Source organism: Dermacentor variabilis, chromosome 7 (assembly GCF_050947875.1).
Source record: "Dermacentor variabilis isolate Ectoservices chromosome 7, ASM5094787v1, whole genome shotgun sequence".
In the NCBI taxonomy this organism is placed as follows: Eukaryota; Metazoa; Arthropoda; class Arachnida; order Ixodida; family Ixodidae; genus Dermacentor; species Dermacentor variabilis.
In genome coordinates, this window is record NC_134574.1 from 13,191,735 (window position 1) to 13,206,220 (window position 14,486).

At 44.0% G+C, this 14,486-nt stretch overlaps 2 pseudogenes; one reads left to right on the forward strand and one right to left on the reverse strand.

Moving 5' to 3' along the window:
• The first annotated feature begins 8,109 nt into the window (after window positions 1-8,109).
• On the forward strand, window positions 8,110-9,004 carry LOC142588556 (uncharacterized; annotated as a pseudogene).
• A 3,743-nt stretch (window positions 9,005-12,747) lies between these two features.
• LOC142588557 (uncharacterized) lies at window positions 12,748-13,578 on the reverse strand (annotated as a pseudogene).
• Between the last annotated feature and the right edge of the window lie 908 nt (window positions 13,579-14,486).

The following is a 14,486-nucleotide window of genomic DNA, read 5'->3' on the forward strand; positions in this document are numbered from 1 at the left end:
CTGGACAATGCATTTGAAAACAAACTCGCTCGTTTATTCAGCGTAACACGCTTGCATGCCAAAGCTGTGGCCGAGATTTTGCAGTCAATTCGTGAAATGCCAAAGGTTGGTTGCCTAGACCATTCTGCTACCCTGAGAGCCTCAGTTATACGTTTTTATTGCCTCACAAGGATTCACTTCTTTGCTTAAAGGTGTCAATCAGCAGAGCAGTGAGAAGAAACGGAAAACACTAAAACCTTGTGTGTTGCAAATTTTTTCCCTAACTTGTCAATAAACGATTTCATGACCAGATCTGTTGCTCCACTGTCTGCAATCATAGTAAATTGCTTATATGAGCGTCAGAATGACATGCTACAGGTCTGCAAGCGCAGACAAAATGTGGTTTGTAAATACGTCCACACGTTATCAGGTAATATCTGCAGTTTACAGGTCCTACGGCACGCATAGGGTGATTGACTGCTGATCTCGAGGACGACGGTCGCATTTTCAGGGAGGCGATATGCAAGGCGCCCGTGTGCCGTATGATGTCAGTGCGCGATAAAGAACCCGAAGTGGTCGAAATTACTTCAAAGCCCCCCACTAGCCCCTAACATCCAAAGCCGTCTCACAAAATGCGCACAGACAAAACGCGTTTGAATCTCAATACAGTGCGAACTGGGCCCGTAAGATTTCACAGGAGTAATGATGTGGGCTGACATAACATTGTTTTCATGATAGAGATTCATTCTTTGACGCTCGCAGAAAGCGCGCGATACCCGAAACGGGCTCACTTTCACTTCGGTGGTAGCGATGCAGCAGGCGCGAGGCTGGCAAGGCGCTAATTTCGGCTGCGTGCTTACCCGGATTGATGGATGGATATTGTGAGCCTCCCCTTTGGAACGGGGTGGCGGGTTGCACCACCAAGCTCTTGCTACTATACTGCCTAATATCCTACCTTGGTTAAACAATGAAAAAAGAAAAAAAAAACCACTATGAACTACCACGCCCAAATTTTCTGATCACCTATTGCGAACTGTGCTTTTGTACGTCTCCGTCTTTTGTCGTTTCCCTACTTTTCTTCCACCAATCCTCCAGTCACCTCTTACTAATGTCTATTGCGGACATGTTTGCTTTACCACTGCTCCCTCTGAACCCAAGGGCTTCAAGGAAGCCAGTGGTGCCTAAATCGACCGCTGGGTAGACGTCTTCACATTCTAATAAAACATGCTCCGTAGTTTCCCTAGCTTTACCGCAGCAAGCACATGCTTCTTCTTCCTTCTTATATCTCGCTTTATAGGTGCGTGTTCTAAGGCATCCTGATCTCGCTTCGAAAAGTAGTGGGCTTCCCTTTGAGTTATCATAAATTGTTTCTTTCCTGATTTAGTTTTTTTTTCTTTTAAGTAGTTACTCATGGCAGGTTTCCTTTTCATTGCCGCCACCCATGATATTATTTCAGCCTCTCTGACTTTCCGCTTGACCGTCTTTGTTGCTGTGTTGCCCACCCTACAGGCCGCATACTTGCTGGTAAGCTTCCTAGTTCTTTTCCTCCACTGTGAATCAATGTTTTTCCTGTACAGATACCTGAACACTCTCCCAGCCCATTTACTTTCTTCCATATTCCTCAGCCGTTCTTCATACTCAATTTTACTGCGAGCTTCCCTCACTTCAAAACTAGTCCAGCCCATATCACCCTGCACAGCTTCATTTGTAGTGTTCCCGTGAGCGCCCAATGCGAGGCGACCCACTGACCTTTGGTTCCCGTCGAGTCCTGATTGTACCCCTGATTTAAAGCAAACAACCGCATTTCCAAAAGTAAGTCCTGGAACCATTACACCTTTCCACATACCTCGGAGGACCTCGTACCTATTGTATCCCCATAGAGCTCTGTGCTTCATTATGGCTGCATTTCTCTTCCCCTTTACTGTTATGGTTTTTTCCTGTGTTTCCATATATCTATTGCCTTCGTCTATCCATATACCAAGGTATTTATATTCTGTCACCCGAGGTATTTCTTGGCCCTGTATCTCCACTGTCTCTTCACTGTTTTCATTGAATACCATAACACCTGATTTTCTAACACTAAATTTCAAACATAAATTGTTGCCTTCCTGTGCACAGATATTAGCCAGATGTTGCAAATCACTTTGCTTGTTAGCTAGCAACACAATGTCGTCCGCATAAAATAAACCTGGGAGTTGCTGCTCTATTACTGTACCCGCCTGTTTGTATGAGAGATTAAACCCGATATTACTTCCTTCTAGCGCCCTATCCATCCTCACCATGTACATCATAAACAGCAGCGGGGATAAAGGGCAACCCTGCCTCAGTCCCTTGTTGATATTAACTTTCTCTTCGCTCCTCATCTCTTCCTATTCAACGCAAACGGTATTTTCTAGGTAAATCTCTCAAAAGCTGAAGGCAATCGTTACCTAAGCCTTCCCCTTCCAGAATATCCCACAAAATGTTGCGGTCTACGTTGTCGTAGGCTCCTGTAATGTCTAAAAAGGCCACATACAACGGTCTGCTTTCTGTTTTTGATATTTCAATACACTGAGTAAGAACAAACAAGTTATCATCCAAACGCCTACCTATTTTGAAGCCATTCTGAAGCTCTCCAAAAATGCGATTATTCTCTGCCCATGCCTGAAGCTTTAATTTGATTGCCTGCATTGCTAGCCTATATATTACCGATGTAATGGTCAACGGTCTATACGACTGAATTCTGTCTTTTTCCCCCTTACCTTTATAAATTAAATTCGTTGTACTTTGTAGCCAACTGTCTGGCATTCGTCTGTCTTTTAAAGTTTTTTCCCCTGGTTTCACCAGTGCTTCCTTACTTTTTGGTCCTAGTTCATTTATGAGGCTGATGAGAACCTCGTCTAGCGCTATGGCTGGGCGCTTAGGAATTTTCTCTTCCGCTTTCTTCCAGTTTAAATTTGTTAGCACCAGCTCCTTTTCCACTTGGGTCTCTTTCATGCTCTTTTTTTCATCAAGTACAACCTCGTCATTGCCTTGGAAAGATTCGGCTGTTGCTTTTCGGGTGTAATTTATTGCCGCTTCTCCTTCCAGTCTGTTTTTATCTTCGTCTAGGATATGTTGTTGTATTGTTGTTGACTTCCTGCCTAATAATTTTATGTGGTTCCAAAATATTCTAGGTGCGGCCTTCTTTTTCTCACGTATTTCTGACAACCAACGTTCACTTTCACCTTTTAGTTTTGCTTGCACCAGTATTTGAACCATAGACTTTTTCTCCCGGTATATTTCCCATTTACTGGTTACTTCATCCTGTGGCAACTGCGCCTTCTTTGCCTGCCTGTGCTCTCGAGATGCTTTCTGTCGTTCGGTGATCGCTTCTCGTATCTCCTTGTTACACCAGCTTTTCGGTTTCTTTTTTCCTTTCCAACGAACATGTTGTTTCTCTTTCCGTATTTCTGTCGTTATTAAACTTAGAAGCTCGCCCTATTCCAACTCTAGTGACTGTATTTGCTATTTGTTCAGCGTTCAAATTTATACTGGCCATTTTGGTCTACTTGCTCTCTTTCCCAACTACATATCCCATTTTCAAAATGATGCGTTTATGGTCACTCCCTATGCTGTTAAACCCTTCCTCGTCTATGACCATTTCTCTCAACTTATCATGAATTCCTTCTGTCATCAGACAGTAATCAATGGTCGATTGCCGGTTTCCCACTTCCCACGTGATCTGTCCTTCACACTTAGGCCCGGTATTCACGATCACGAAGTTGAGTTGCTCACAAAGGTCCTGCATTGACTTCCCGTTGTTGTCGGTATAGCCTTCTAAATCCTATATGTGGGCGCTCATGTCACTTAATAGGACAATTTCAGCACCACTCCCGAAACCCTTAATATCAGCGCTTATGCATTCCACTAACTCTTTATTCTTTTCTGTGCAATTTTTTCCGGTCCACAAATACGTAACGCCCAGCCAAGCCCTGCCATTTTGTGCGTCAACCTGATCGCCGCCTCAGCTTGCCAGTCTCGAGTGGCTCCGGTCCTGTCGTTTGGGTTCTTCCTGAGTCCTGGTCTTCTGCGCCTTGCCTTTACTACTTCAAGCATAAACCAACTAGCCCAAGCAAGAGTTTTACTTGAGCATATTTCTTCTACATTGGGCCCTTTCTTTCAACAAAGCTTTCGCACCGATCCTGCCATTTTGTGCGTCAACCTGATCGCCGTCTCAGCTTGCCAGTCTCGAGTGGAGCCGGTCCTGTCGTTTGTGTTCTTCCTGAGTCCTGGTCTTCTGCGCCTTGCCTGAACCAACTAGCCCAAGCAAGAGTTTTACTTGGTCAACAGCGCCGCCCCGCGGCATTGGTGCGCTGTAGGGTCACGTTTGCGCCGCCGGTATTCACACCTCCCCTTCTAGCCACCCTAGCCATGTGTGTCGAGAATAGAGCCCCAGGGAAGGAAACTCCAAGGCGCCGCCTTTCGTACATTCTTTTTATAAGTTGAAAAGACACCGTTGTCATAACTCTTGGTTGTGCGTAAAGTCATTAATCTTGATTACAATACAAAGGCAGTAGTGAAAAGTGGAAAACGTTGTAGAAAGTTTGCTATGTTCAACCAATATTGGAGAGCTTTAGTTTAGGGGACGCAAGGCGTTGGGTCCCCTAGCGCTTGGGTGCGTTTGCGTTTGCGTAGGCAAGCAAAAACACGCTATAGGTTAGCGGCCCCAAACGCAAGCCGCAGTGAGGTCGCATGCGCTCGCAGCGCCATCAACGTCTGATCTTTGCTGCGTTATCATTTTTGAAAACATGAAATCAAGCATACGAAGTTAAGCGCATAAAACTATGGTTATTAAAAGCAGTTAATAGAAAGGTTTAGCGTGTCCGGTATTCGGGTAAACGCAGGCGGAGCAGGTTGGGGCTGAGCCGTAAACGGGAGCGGTCTGCATGGTGCAGCCACCTGGTGGCGCAAAGCTCAAACAAACACAGCTAATATTGCAGTAACCAAGTGTATTTTAGTCTGCTGCGGATGTGAATTTTTGGCAGCAACGCGATTACGCCAGTGCCGAAAATTTACGCCTGCGTTTGCCCGAATAACGGACACGGTAAACCTCTCTGATATATATAAAAACGATGTCTGTCGACACTTGGCGAAAGATTTATCAGATTATCTACCCGCTAGCTACTCTTAAGTTCTCGTGCACCGCGAGGGTCACGTAGGTAACGTGACCGCTTAGGGACAGCGATGTTTTCGGCCGCCCCAAGGACGCAAATAGACGTAGCGGTCTGCGCATGCGCAGTACCCTCGGCCCTAGTTCTTGCGTACGCAAGCCGCTTGCGTCCCCTAAACTAAAACTCTCTATTATGTCGTATAACCGAGTTCTTTTAAAAAATGATGGCCCAAAGCACATATGCCAACACCAGACGAGAGCGATACAAATACTATGAGCAGGCGTTATGAACAAAAAATTTTCATGGCGCCAAACGACAGGGAAAATGTAGCGATACGTATTCCTCCAGGCCGCCATTGCATATGGCTGCTCATTAGCATAATTCGCGCGGAACGTCGCACCACAAATTATGGCGGAAAATTTCTGCAATGGCGGCCCAGTGCAACGTCACGCAACGGTAAATTGACGCTTACGAAACGGCCCTTCCTGTGACGCTCCCCACAGCAAATTCCTTCAGCCAATCAGCAAGCTGGCGTGGCGCTTATCTTGGATCGCCATCACGTATTCGCGAAATTGCAGATGCATTGCACTGGCTTTTGTACGCTACCGCCCATTTTCTTTTTGAAGCGCTAACGTTGTAATATTGCTGCCAAGGACCAAGAAGGTGTATTAGTCGATAAAATTCGCAGCTCCACGTCACGTTTCGTCATTTTGATGAAAACTCAACATTGCATTTTGCAAAACTTCCGTTTCCTGGCACAAATTTCAAGGCACGTGAGCTCCCCACACCCAATCAGAGAGTCAACTTGGCGGATAATGGAGGCGGCTGCTATCTGAACTGCATGGCACCAACCTGCACCTGCCAGAGCTGGATCCCCTCCTTCCACCCTGGGATATGAAATAAGGGTTACGGAACCAAGACCACTACCTGCGAACACCAAAGGTGAAGGCAGGGCACACTGACAACAAAGTGTACTAGATATATACTGATGCTGCCTTGCGATACGATGAACATTCAAGGAAAATGTATGCCGCTACCACTTTTTACAGAGAAAATGGGCAAGCACACGCCGTGAGCCACAGCGGCTATGCTTACTGGACAGCCACCGATCTTGAGCTACTGGCCATCGAAGAAGCCATTCAACTCTGTGAGACGCGCACAGAAGGCATTGTTCATATCTACACCGACAGTCAAGACGCCGTCAAGCAACTGAACTCCCGATCCTACACGGCTACCATAGCGCACCGCATAAAACAAGCCTGTCGCCACCTGTGGGACAATAGACATGCACGCATTTTCGTACACTGGACACCGGGTCACAATATGAGGGGAGCGCGGGTAACAGAGCAGCCCATGAAGCTGCAGGCGAGAAAATTAGAGAAGACTGGCCATCGCAGCCGTGAAGTGAGCCCGTCCCTGCTGGACCACACCTATTATCCCCGAGAACGAACACTGGCGTCGCTGCAGTCGCAGCGATGTGACCTCACGGCAAGGACTTGCCTGCTACGCCGCCGACGATCTCCTATATCTGCACCGCCCGCGCCCGCTTTTGTGCGATACGATGGTGACTTACTGCTCTGCTCCGCAATGTAAATCTCGCAAGGACGATGGTGTAAGTTTTTACTTTTATCCGAAGTCTACAAAGCTGAAGAAAGTTTGGTTAATAAAGCTTAGAATGGGCAAGCTGCCGTCAAAACACGCCGTCGTCTGCAGCAAGCACTTCATAGAAGAGGATTTTGTATATCCCGTATACAAGACGATAGGTAATGCCATTTCGGGTGTACTTTTCGGTTCTTTGCATGCAGTCAACGTGTCTGTCACTTTATTACCAGGTTACAAGTACGGAAAGTTGTCGCCGGAAGAAGTTCCGTCCGTCAACCTGCCTGTACGCCCACACGATGCGAGGCGGCCGCTTGTGCGAGCGGCGATAAGACGGCGTAAGTGTATCGATATTGATTCTCTGTGCGGTTAGCAATAACAAGTCGTTTACACATATATGTGTAGATGCCAGAAATAATCGAAAACGATCTGTGATAGCCAGAATAGGCGAAATGTGCTGTCGCTTGCTCCGGCGTTGCTCGGTGTAGGAGCGAGCAGGGTAACACATTGACTCACGGCGGAACTCCTATCGCCCGCGTTTGATTATGCAGAAGCAATGTTGATCGCGCATTTGTACCCGCACGAGCGCTTCCTCCATTGTTTAATTCACTGTAGCAACGAGTCATTACTCTATACGTATTAAAAGAGCTCCGCAGCTATCTTAAACGTATGCCACATTGGGCACTTTCTACCGCGATCCAGCCTGATCGGAATCGAAATTATCGATCGCGATTGGCCCCTCGCGACCGCTACCAAAGTGAGTCAATCGTGATCGATAATTTCGATCCCGATCGGCCTCTATCGCGGTCGGAAGTGGCATTAATGTTATCTCTTAATAAAATCTCCAGAAAAGCTTGGATTTCAATTTCAGGGGAAAGAGGCATTCCCATACGCTCTTACCAGCTGCCACAGACATCTTTCATTTGCACTGATGCTGGAGAAAAATACCAAGAAGGCGCAGAGGAAAGCTCGAGCAGCGCGATGTTGGAACTTGATGCACCACTGGCCGAAGAGAGAGAACCAGGAGAGTGCGATGGCATGTTTATGCCTTAAGTGCTACTAAATTTGATGTGCCAAATTTGTGTTGCATTTGGGCACCCCCGTCATTAACTGTTGTGTATAGTACTTTGCTCTTTTTAGTTGGTTTCATTTTATTTTAGATTTCTATCCTCCAGAAGCTCCGGCTGCGAGTCCAGGTGATTGCACTCCAATATCAGAAGGTATCCAGGAAACAGCGCAGCTGTTCGTAATACTAATTAATACTCGACTGCTATAATTTATGTTATTGTTACGCTCAATTTGTCCTTTCATTTTTTCAGAGACATGTGCCGAGGCTGAGGAGCTGTCTGAAGAAATTGGAATTCAGGTCGACACTAGAAACAGCCTATTTGGAAGAGAACGGCTTATCACAATGGCAAAAGTGCCCGATGAGCATGGTCTTGTTGTCCTCACAGGCATAGGCTCTTTCGAGTTGTTCTACAACATAACAGAACTATACACAGAAATGCGGTTGCGTCAAGGAACGCGAAGCTTATCCTTAAGTGATGATGATGCTGTGCTCCTCACATACATGAAGCTCTATCATGACTTAACATTTTCTGTTGGCGGTGTTGTTTATTGTCCACCGTACAACTGTGTCGAACATTTTCAAGGATTCAATTGCAATTCTAGCAAGCATTCTTGAGCATGCAATTTTCTGGCCAACGAAGACCGCAGTAGTGAACTGTCTCACGATGTATTTCAAAGAATACAAAGACACGAGGATGGTGCTTGACTGCACTGAAATAGAAATTGAGCGCCCAAAAGATCTAGTGTCAAGGCTCCTCACATACAGCCACTATAAGCGCACGTACACTGCAAAGGTCCTGCTGAGTGAGACACCAGGAGGCTTAATTAGCTATGTAGTCCGGCATACGAAGGGAAAGCGTCTGACACATACATCACAAAGGAGTGCAGAGTTCTTGACAAGTTTATTCCCCATGTTGACAGTGTGATGGTAGATAAAGACTTCCTAATCGGTGAACTTTGCAAAGAAAAAAACATTAAAATGATGAGACCTCCATTCCTCATGGAAAAACAGCTCACTGCAGAGGAAGCTAGGAGAAACCAATCCATAGCAAGCGCCCGAGTACATGTGGAGAGGGCCATCCAAAGGATGAAACTGTACCGCATTTTAAAAAAATCGGTTTGATCTCGACTTTGTGCCATACATTGACAGCATATTCAAAATAATTGCTGAAACTGTAAATCTCTCAAGGCCATTGTTCAGTAACAACAAGTTCCTTTTCAACTGATAATGTCGGTGCGCGAATTTATTAGGTTAACTCTTTCCGAAGTAATTCTGCAGTGATTGCTGGCTCTTACCAATTAGCTTTGTGAGCTGCCAGGCAAAGTGTGATATTTAACAAATGTGATGAACGAATTGTCTAAAAATGAAAAAAAAATCTATCCAAGGAGCCACTCAAGGTGTGAAATTTTTGTCAATGTGCACACTTACACTGTGGATAGTCTGAGTGTAAGGAAAATTTCTGTGTGTAACAAGTGTGGTGGTCCTCAAACACCAAAAATGCACAAAATACCATCAGCAGTGTCTGTAGTTCTAGTTTGTATGATTTAGAGTACTAAGAAAAGCCTTTCTTTTTTAAGAGAGCCGTTCTGCACAAGTTTTGTGGAGATTGTAGTTATTTAGGCTTATACAAGCACACACGGAAATGTCTGTCATACTGTATTGTTGTTGTAGCAGTACATATGCACAGATAAGTACCAAAAGTGATCAGCTTTCAGGTTGTTCATCTAATTTGGCATAGTAAGTACTACTGCTAGCTTGGAAATATTTTTATTCCCTGCCAAGAACACGAAAGGAAGAGCAGGACCAATAACATGCGCTGTCAAACCTGTAAAAAAGACCTTGGGCAGTTACATTAATGGCAAAAAGCAGCACACTTGTTCATGTAAAAAAGACTGCATGGTATGGCACAGTCTGGTAGCAACCTCTCCTTATGTTTTGGAGATACAATAATGCAGTGATCGTGTCAACAAAATGGGCAACGAGCTTGCAGAATTTGTACAACAAGATACTATACAGTAAACACCATCTAGCATGGACTGCCTTTGAGCCTTTGCTTCGTGGCATACTTTTCCATGTGCGAACACCTAATTTTTGTAGCTACTATAAAACTGCTTCAGCAGCTGAAGACCTTTAAATGCAGTACTCATGGAGTATGCTTTGAAAAATAATATGCATGCAAGAATATTACTTTTACCTTTTCCAATTGCTACCTTTTAACTAGTTTTATTTCAAAACTGCCCACTACTAATAGGTTAGTAAAGCAAACTGGAAAAACAGATTTTGTGCTTCTTCTCAAGAAGCACCAGCTTTAGTTTTCCTGAGCACCAGAAATGCACGACTCTTGCATTTATTTCAATAATTCCAATCTCAATTTGTATATTTTATGAGAAATGCAATCTGTAAAATAGTGTGCCTGCATTCTTCACTGTTGTCCTGTTTCATAATGCAGTTACATCACTACATACCACAGTAATGCTTGTCAGCATATCTTTGTTTCAGTATAACAGTTGGACAAAATAGGCGGCAATACATCAGAACTAGAAAATGTAGTGCTCCTGAAAATTGCATTCTTTCTCTACCACAATAACAGAAACCCTATATGTCACAGGAAACAAACGGCCCGAGTGCCCGAAGCAAGCCAAGCAATTGCCAAACCAAAAAGGAACTGTTCATGGAAACTGTTTGTCTGGTGTCATTCTGATATAATCCCTTACACTATCACAGTAGTGTTAAAGTGTGCAGCTAACTAAAATTTTAACTGGGTGAGGCACTTGTTTGTCTTCACAACACAGTAATGCCAGTTAATGCCAATTACAAAACAAACAACAGCCAGAAACGAAACAAGTAAGACTACATATGCCTGCTGTACTGTGCCACAGTTGTCTGGCTGCCCTACTATTAGTATTGCAGTAACCACCAAATATACCACATACATAACCACATGAGCGGCAGACAAAAAATGAGAACATCTTTGTAACATAGTGCCTTTGCAATTATCATCCTTGTATCAATGGAAGCCCATGCTAGTTAACACGAAATGCACATACAAGCATGATTGGATACCCACGTATAAAGCTGGGCATGGAACATAAACCACAAGTGAGTACTGTCATTCCCTGGGATGACTTTCTGATAACACAGTTATAGCATTCTAACATCACAATTGCTTCACAAAACACAGTCAGCCAAAAATTTAATTACGTGAGGCATTTGTTTATCTTCACAACACAGTCGTGCTAGTTGCCATTCCAACTGTATCACAAAACAAACACCAGCCGAAAATTAAAAAAAAATTGATAACTACAGACGCCTACTGTAATGAGCAGCAGTTGTCTGGATACCATAGTATCACAATGTCAGCCAAATATCCCACAAACATGACCACATAAGCAGTAGACAAAAAAATCAAAGCATGTTGAAAGCATCTTTGCACTTATCATTGTATCATTGGAAGCCCATGTGAGTTAACACGAAAGGTACATACAAGCATAATTGGATACCCACGTAGAAAGCTAAGCATGGACTATAATATAAACCACAAGTGACTACTGTCATTCCCTGGAATGACTTTCTGATATCACAGTTATAGCATTCTCATATCACAATTGCTTCACAAAACACAAGTCAGCCAAACATTTAATTGCAGGAGGCACTTGTTCATCTTCACAACACAGTCGTGCTAGTTGCCATACCAACTATATCACAAAACAAACACCAGCCGAAAACGAAAAAAAATGTTGAAAATTACAGACGCCTACTGTAGGCGTGCCTCATAATCGGAAAGTGGTTTTGGCACGTAAATCTCCATTTTTTACGCCTGCTGTAATGATCAGCAATTGTCTGGCTACCATAGTATCACAGTATCAGCCAAATATCCCACAGACATGACCACATAAGCAGTAGACAAAAAAATGAGAGCATCTAACACGGTGCCTTTGCACTTATCAGTGTATCAATGGAAGCCCATGTGAATTAACACAAAATGCAAATACAAGCGTGATTGGATACCCTTGTAGAAAGCTGGGCATGGAACTTAAACCACAAATGACTACTGTTATTCCCCAGGATGAGTTTCTGATATCACAATTATATTTACGATATCACAGTCGCATCGCATAATGCAGTGACCCAAAAATTAAATGCATAGAATGCCACATAGAAAAATGCATTGCCTGTGATTCCTAGTCTGTCATTCGAGTGTCAGTTATGGTTCGGGGTCGCATCACAAATTGCTCTAGCCACTACACGACTCAGCTGTTTACACACAAATGTGTTTTAATAGTGACATAATGCTAATTTTTTGTGTGCTACAGCATGCTACCGTGTTTACATTTTCTTGCTCACTGTACAGAGGGGTCCACTGTTAAAGGAAACACTTTAGTGCACAACATCTCCAGATTTTCCTTTCTAGAAGCAGTACAATCACCTAGATTTGGAGCAGATAACTTATAGTTGTTGGCTCTCACCCCTTTCGACATACCTGTGCAGTGCACTAAGATTGCTTCCGCAGCGACATACAGCTAGGTTGACAGCCAAGCAAAGGCCGCACATTTCATTGCTCCTTTTAACAGTGGACTGCACTGAACATCAGTAAAAGCACTCAAACTGCAGATGTCTCCAAACTTTCTAGGAGTGCTTTCTCTGATTGCACATACAATTTTTTTATGTATTGAATTAACTTGGCAATGGCATTCTGTTGCTGAACATGAAGTCGCAGGTTCATTTCTCGGTTCTGTTCCTACCGAGAGAGCAAAAAATAAGCAAAATGCTTATATACCCTGCTTTAGTCATGTTCTAGCAAACCTAATATTGATGTAAAACGTCCCCCGACACCATCCCTAATAAGCCTTTTGTTACGTTGTAATGTTAAACCTCATATATCAGTAATTTTGTGCCTTAAAAAGGGAGGCTGCAGTTTGGTTATGTGCAATGCATAAAAAAATGCATGTGCAACTGAAAGAAGGCAGTTCATGTAGAAAGAACATGTGGCAGTATGTACTGCTCAAAGAAATAGGAAGGTCTTTCAACTACATCGCTGAACTATGCCTCATCAAATAGCACTGGAATGCAAATATTATCTTCTTCATTGACAAACACAAACAAATCTGCATGCTGAAGTGCCGTGATGCCCATTTGTACCTGCACTTGGCAGAAATATGTGGTTGCACGCTTTAGGTTATGCGTCAAAGCCTTTTTTTTCTTTTTCTTCATATTCTCTTGCAAGAATTTTTTCATGGATTCAGGGCATTTGATTTCCAGTACCCGCTCAGGACAACAGTTGCACTTTACTAATCCATCTGGACTTGCACCCACGTGAGGACGGCCTTCCATAACGAAAAGTCCACACTGCCTCACAACCAAATTCTCATGAGTGGCTCGCTGGCTTTGATAACATTTTCTTGCACTGCCTTCGAGTGCACTGCCACGACACATTGTTGCTGTACGGACATTATTCTGCCGCATCACTTTTTTTAGCAAGGGTCTCAAATCATGCGGGTCCATCTTTGTCCTCAACATCTTTACACGGGTAAATATGCTGTCGGCAATAGAAGCTGTGATCATGCCTACCCTGCGGCGCAACCAGAGACTAGATTTTGCCTGATCTCGTGTTAACTTTTCAATCATTATAATGTCTTCGTGACTCTTGCTTTCCTGCAAGTGTTCAAGTAGCTCTTCTGTTGCCACTTCACCCCTGATGCCAAGAAAACTTTTTAACTCCTTCAAAGAACCAATGAGTGTTAAGTCTCTGGGTGCTGGCTCAGAAGTGGAACATCCTGGTTCTATGGTTGGCTCCAACATGGCTTCTGTTGCTGAAATAATGTGCAATTAACATTCACTGTAGCATGCAGAAAATTGGTATGCACAAGAAATATGATGAAGCAGATAAAATCTTTTTTGTCTTGGATGCAAAGTACAGAGATGCTTGGATAATTAATTGCTGTGGCAGTCATGACACCTACGCTTGAACAGCGGACACTGTTTAAAGGTTTCAAAGCAACATATCCTTAGCAGCAAATGTTTTTAGCTGGAGAAATGCCTTGAAGACACGTTGGAGTCTATTCAAAAGAGTCGCAAGGTTTGGTGCAATAAACATTACATTTTGCTACCTGTAGCTGCCTATGAAAGATATTGGAAGGCATGAGCCTTACTTACACCTCACACAACCTCAGATGTGTGATTAAAAATATGCTTGGACAAGGTTTCTTCCCAGCAGCCGGCCAGTGATCGAGTAGTCATACCCTGCTTTGCACGAACAGCTGGCTCGATCTACCACCGCGTCGTCGCAAACAGTAATCTTCACTTTATGAGGAGCACTGTTGATAGCAGTTGTTTGCATGACGAACGCCAGAAAGTCGAAGCGAGCGTTCTCAGCTGTTTTGACGGCGCACTCAAAGACGTGGCCCGCATAATAAACCTCCTCCGCCTCAGTGAGGCACCGGCTCGTCTCGCACGCCTAGTCCACATACCGGTTGATGCTGCTCAGCGGTAATGCAACTGCGAACAAAAATAATTTACAAGCAGGTTATGTAAACTAATACATGTGACAGCGCGGCTGCTGCGGCGCTGCACGAATTGAGACGAGCGGCCAGCAGGAAACTCCAGCATTTACCACCTTCAACTCGTTCGTGTACATAACTGGAACGATAACAGCTAGCTATTACGAGGTAAACATGAAATTGAACAAGGTGCGTCAGTGAGCATACAAG